Source organism: Octopus bimaculoides, chromosome 25, assembly GCF_001194135.2.
Source record: "Octopus bimaculoides isolate UCB-OBI-ISO-001 chromosome 25, ASM119413v2, whole genome shotgun sequence".
In the NCBI taxonomy this organism is placed as follows: Eukaryota; Metazoa; Mollusca; class Cephalopoda; order Octopoda; family Octopodidae; genus Octopus; species Octopus bimaculoides.
Window position 1 is genome coordinate 2626272 of NC_069005.1, and position 7230 is coordinate 2633501.

Sequence of the window (7230 nt, forward strand, 5' to 3'; positions counted from 1 at the left end):
TATTCTATTAGCACGATGAAGGATTCCTGGCTAAGAATATTTAAAACTGTATCTTAATTCACACAGTAGTCATAGTTAAAATAAACCCTCACCTTGTTTGACTTACTTCTTTGTTTCACGTGTTGCATCTTTGTTCTGCACTTCAACTGGATTGTGTTTGCAGAAATATGAAATAATAGAAGTTAATAAACCTCCCCATAAACAAATAACAATCAATATTTATTATATAATTATTAGCTAAATATTGAAACGACTTCATAAATCGTATAACTCCATAACTCACTAATTTTGCTGACACAGCAGCTAAAATCATTGATACTGAAATACGAGCCTCTACATGAGTTTTATGTAATCATAAATGAAAACAATAAACAGGCAATTTTACTAAAAGCTAACAAATAATCCAAAAAACCTAATATGTACTAATATTATTAATAAATAACAAGTTAATAACTCCCATACCGTATGATCCGTCTCTATAAACTAACAACAACAAACAATAATAAAAGCAAATAATCTGTATTTTTCGGCATAGAAACCAACGTAGGATATATTATAAATATGTGGTGTAAATATTCCAACATCGCCACTATCTTTATAAGTCTGTTGCCTTGGTGGTGTGCCTGTGAGGTTGTGTGTGAACGACATAACAACAACTTTCAAACATTTTGATACTTAAATACTTAGATAAATTTCGGCCTGTATTGGCCTAGGCCGTGTCGAACTTAATAGCACGACCTGAAGAAAGAAAACATTCATTTAGTCGACCCGGAAAAGATGAAAGGCAATGTCGACCTCGGCGGAATTTGAACTCAGAACGTAGAGACGGGTGACATACAATACTACTACTACAACTACTACTACTACTACTACTACTACTACTACTACTACTACTACTACTACAACTACTACTGCTGCTACTACTACTACTACTACTACTACTACTACTACTACTACTACTACTACTACTAATAATAATAATAATAATAATAATAATAAGAAGAAGAAGAAGCATGATGATGAAGATGATGATAGTGATGATGACGACGCTAATGATGTGGATGATGATGATAAAAATAATATAGAAACAAAAGCGTTTACATAATGATTCTGGCTTCAATGACGTAACATCAATAAAAATTCTAAGCAGTGTTCTACAACACAAGAAAAATAGAACATGTGTGTGTGTGTGTAAGTGTGTTTGTGTGTGTGTAAGTGTGTTGGTGTGTCTGTGTGTTTGTGTCTGCGTGCCTGTTCTTGTGTGTGTGTGTGTGCGTGTGTTTGTATGTATGTTTTTGTGTATATGTGTATGTGTGTGCTTGGGTGGTTGTGTGTGCTTGGGTGGTTGTGTGTTTGAGTCCCTATGTGTGTGCTTGTGTATTTGTGCTTGTGTATGTGTGTGTGGTCGTGCTTGCGTGTGCGTATGTGAGTGTGTGTGTGTGTATGTGTGTGTGTGTGTATAAACAGGCTGTAGAGAACGGCAGAGAGAGAGAGAGAGAGAGAGAGAGAGAGAGAGAGAGAGAGAGAGAGAGAGAGAGAGAGAGAGAGAGAGAGAGAGAGAGAGAGAGAGAGAGACTGAGAAACAGTATAAACAAAGCGAAGAAATATTCGCAAAACAATCTAAGAATGAATCCCTGAAGGACGACGAATAGAAATAAAATCTCCCAGATAATAAAACGGGACCAAATAAATTACAATAAACGAAATAATTGAAATCCTCACATTTAACTTAGACAATGATGCATTCGAGTCTGAACAGAATAAAATATATTTGTTAGAGATAAAAGATTAAGAAACAATGAAATACTCGGAGATAGAATTTACTCATTCGTTTTCTTTTCTCTCTCTCTCTCTCTCACCCTCGTTCTCTCCATCTCTTTATGTTTATATTTATCTAGCTCTATTTGTCTACCTGTCTGCCTATCTATCTATCTATCTATCTATCTATCTATCTATCTATCTATCTATCTATCTATCTATCTATCTATCTATCTATCTATCCATCTACCTACCTACCTACCTACCTACCTACCTACCTACCTACCTACCTATCTTTCTGTCTGTCTGTTAGTCTAACTACCTCGCTTTACCTGTCTGTGTATCTCTCTGTCGATCTGTCTTACGTATGTGCATATGTGTATGTGTGTATGTATGTGTATATTTATGAATATATATATAGATAAAATTACACCTATGTTTTCATGCATCTATCTATTTATCTATATATCTATCTATCTTTCTATCTATCTATCTATCTATCTATCTATCTATCTATCTCTATCTAACTATCTTTCTGTCTTTCTCTCTGTCTGTCTATCTGCCTGTCTACCTCTCTATCTATCTATCTGTCTGTCTGTCTGTCTGTCTGTCTGTCTGTCTGTCTACCTCTATATCTATCGGCCGATCTCTTATACCTCTATTATTCTCTGTATCTATATTCTCTACTTCTCTCACTTTCTCTCTTCCCCCTCTCTCACTCCTTTCCAATTAATTTTCTTGCTTTGCTCTCATTCTGTGTCTTTGCCTATAACTCTACTACCTCTCTGTCTCTCTTTTTGCTTTTTACTTCACTTCCTTTATCCATCTATTCTCCCAGTTTCTCTCCGTTAAGTACCCTCACACACTCCCACTCTCTCTCTCTCTCTCTCTTTCTTTCTTTCTTTCTCATTCTCCTACTCCCCTCACACACTTGTCATGCTTCTCTTTCCGATTCACCCCACCCAACTATTATCTCATGAAAACCTCTTTCTGCACAGTCATTACTAACAGAACCATCTTTGGAAATCGCTCTTTAATTATTTCTGATGTCATCAATTAGTTACTCCTTCCACACGCATCTCTCCCTCCCTCTTTCTCTCTCTCTCTCTCTCTCTCATTATCACTTATCTTTCGTTCTCTTACTCTTTCTTTCTTTCTTCCTTTTTTCTTTCTTTCTCCCTGTCTTTTGTTTCTTATTACTCTCTTTCCTTCTCTTTCTCACACACAAATACACTGGCGCACGCTCACGCACACACACACACACGCACGCTCACACACACGCACACACACACAAACGCATTGGTATGTTGAGTTATTTGACCTATACATTTATACACACATACAGTCACCCGTGCATATCGTCCGCACTAACAACACCACACAAAACCACACACAGACACAGACAAATCCACGCATGCATACGCATCAACACACATATACACACACTACAATAAATACACATACATGATCGGACATATAAACATGCACATGCACCCCCAAATGCTCGCATGCATCTTCAAACATGCGCAAAAGTTTCAACTCGGGCATGTCATTCAAGTCGCAAATGTGTGATGTAAACGAACACACACACACAAACACAAACACACACACACACACATACACACACACACACACGCACGCACACACAAAGACACACACACAAATACATACATATATACACAGGTGATATACTGATATGGGATAAAGAGAAACTGTGTACAGTTGTTGAAATCAGCTGCTCTGTCATTGAATGTTAGCATTAAGCTGAGAAGCAGTGAAAACGAAAAAAACCTACGCTGAACTATTGAGAAATCTGCAGTTACTCTATCTAGATTACAAGTTAAGTTTTATACCTGTAATTATTGGAGCCCTGGGATATGTAACACACTGCTTAAATACCAATTTTCAGAAATTAGGCTTGTCAAAACCAGAATGGAGATAGCTAGTTCGAAGACTACAGATGCAATCCATCACTGGATCTGTAAAAATCTGTAAAACTTTCCAGACGTTTATCATTTAAATATATACGAGAATATCTAGGTACGCAACTATATGCATGAAACTGCATACATAAAGCAAACATACAAATCTGCACATATAGATACATAGATGCAAAAATACCCTGTTGTTGATGTCGAAAATCCAACTAGTTGTAATTCGATTCATGGTCGTAATTCGAATCATGGTCGTAATTTGATGCATGGAAACATGATCGTAATTCGATAGATGCAAACGTGGTCGTAATTCGATAGATGCAGACGTGGTCGTAATTTGATACATGATCGTAATTCGATAGATGCAAAAATGGTCGTAATTCGATTCATGATTGTAATTGCATTCAAGGTCGTAATTCCATACATGCAAACATGGTCGTAATACGATTCATGGTCGTAATTTGATACATGCAAATATGTTCGTAATTCGATTCAATACTCAGTAATATACATATAGCAATATACATAATCATTTATGAAAATGTAGACATACAAATGCAAACATTATCTTTTACCTTTGACCTTTTCCTTGTTTCACTCATTAGACTGCGGCCATGCTTGTGTATCACATTGAAAAGTTTTGTCGAACGAATCGACCCCAGTACTTATAATTTTTTTTGATGTACGGTACTATTTCTATCTGTCTCATTTGGACGAACACCGAACACCGGTTGTGTATTAGGGATGCGAAATAAATGAAGGCACAAAGACCCGCGTATGCAGACACGAACGCGCGCATAGACACGCGCACACACACGGAACATCAATGCGCGCACACAGACATACATACGACGGGTTTCTTTCAGTTTCCGTCAATCAAATCAAGACTTTTGTTCACCCGACGCTATAGCAGAAGACATTTTCCTAAGGTACCACGCAGTCGAATTGAATCTAGAGCCACGCCTGCGCATGAACATTCTGCGATATAAACGTGCACGTTTAAAACAGAATTGAAAAAAAATAAAGCAAGTAGACCAATGAATAATGATATAAATACAGTTGAATCCTTGGAAATAGAAGAATTTTCAAATTTCCTTCTTAAAGAAAGGAATCTAACACTTAACGATAGTTGTTAACAACAATTAGCGGAAAGCGAGGCATTTTACAACTTTGCCGCATAATTTCAATAAATACGATTGTCAGTTTGTCGCTCAGCGGAATCATAATCAATGTCATTAGAAATTTAGTCTCGAGTATCAGTAGAAGAATCTCTAATTTGCTATCGAACACAGAGATCTTCAACAGGGTCTCGATATAACGAGGCATTAGTAAAGGATAGTATTATCGGTACCCTGATGTGATGAACGTTACACATCCATTTCTGAACAAATAGAAAGTCTGGAAAGGAAACATTATCTGATTGAAATCGCCATTCAAATTAGTAATTTCCTCTAAGATAGCTAGGGGCTTCTTCACGCTAATTAAAGAAGCATTTCCCCACTGCACATAAATATTATAAACTCTTCAATCTCTCGCAATGTCAAAGACAGCTACTTCTGTTTAGATAACATCAATTCAAACATCATACACTACAAAAGACGAAATCTCACTACTATAAACCAGCACAACACAACTTGAAACTGCGGAACTCCTACCGACTGTCCACTACAACGTTCCTACTTCTCAAAGGTTGTAATCTATAGAATTACTCACACTATAGAATTACTATCTATAGAATTACTCGGATGATATCACAACACACTACACAGACCCGACAACCAATAAATTAAGGGATGGCATTCTTTCAGGTGCAGCCAAATGGAGAATTCTGTATTCATGCTTCGTTTCATCTCTTGATTCCGTAACATTCTAAATGACTTCCCTAGCATTAAATGAATTACTCAGCTTGTGCTAGCATTTGCCGACTTTATATCCATAAAAACCAACACATGTTCTACCATCCTAGATTATCCGTCAGTAGGAAGAATAAGACCATACTATTACATGCACGTCCTGACAATGAACTTAAAATCGCTGGCCACAGAAAACCGACATATGCAACCCTAGCCTAGCTGTAGAACACACTGAAGAAGTACATTTGATCCGTGCTACCCGTATGCATTGCAAACTAACTATGTTCATTATGTAACCTCAGTTGCTACCTAGCGTTTCCAAATGTGGTCAAACACACGTAAAGACTGGTGCCGTTAGTATCTTCATACTCGACTGCAATTTGAGCTACTGAATCGCAACAATATATTCGATGCCTAACAGAAGAAACTGGGTCACTGAATACGCTGTGGCACAGCCTGCGGCCAAAGTGCCACCATCATCCGGTCAACATTTTATCCGAAGAACTGGGCTTAAAAATAATTTTAAAAAAAGCAGCTGGTTAATCTTTGAGAGCATAAATGCAGCTGATTAATACAGGCATAAAATGCTATTAAACATTTTGAATTTTTCTCAAACTTTCTATTCTAATTCCGAGAATGTTTTCTACTTACTCATGGAAGTTTAAAATGTGTAGGGCTGGGGGAGTCGACAGAAATCATAGACAAGCCTCATCTGTAACAAGTCTTTCATCCTGATAACTTAGTAGCTTCTAAGTGGAGGAAGGGCAACAATGTTCTCTGTCCATCTCTTTAGCCTCTTGGAGATTTTAGGTATAATTATACTAATATGTCCATTAGTTTTAATTTAATTAAATTCTACATCTTTGTGCAGCTGACAATTGCTCTGCATTTAAATTGATGTAATAGTTGCATTGTTCAATTAAATCGAGATGCGTGAAACGATCGTACTGCATTACCTCTGGATATACTTGTTGCTGATTTTGATATATATGTATATATATATATATTTATAGTTTTAGGGAAAATAACCAAGTTTCAAGAACTCATCGATGAAAATATCTATTTATCTACTTATCTATCTGTCTATCTAACTAACTAATACACTCTCTCTCTCTCTTTCTCTATCTATCTATCTATCTATCTATCTATCTATCTATCTATCTATCTATCGATCTTTTCAATACATATATATACACATACCCTCTCTACATGCTCATAAACGTACGCACATCAATTACATTGTTGCTGATATATCATAACATTCTATACATTTAAATACATTTGAATTTAAAGCATAAAATAATCTCTTTCACGCTAAACATGTCCACACCGAAGCTCATATATCTTCGAGAAGCATCATATATTTTCTTTTAATCAACGAAACACGAAGATGAAGATGAACAAGATGAAATATATATTTTCTCATATTGTTACACATACACATACATATATACACACACACGCACATCACTGTTAAATATAATGTATATTTTCCGTTCTGCACGTATATACGTATATTTTCCAGTGACTTATGTATCCGTATCTCCACTTATACGCACACAGACACGCACACACACACACACACACATATCTATAGAGATAGATATATGTATACAAAATAAATATTTACAGATTTACAGATAGATAGATATATTAATACATACATACATACATACATATATATA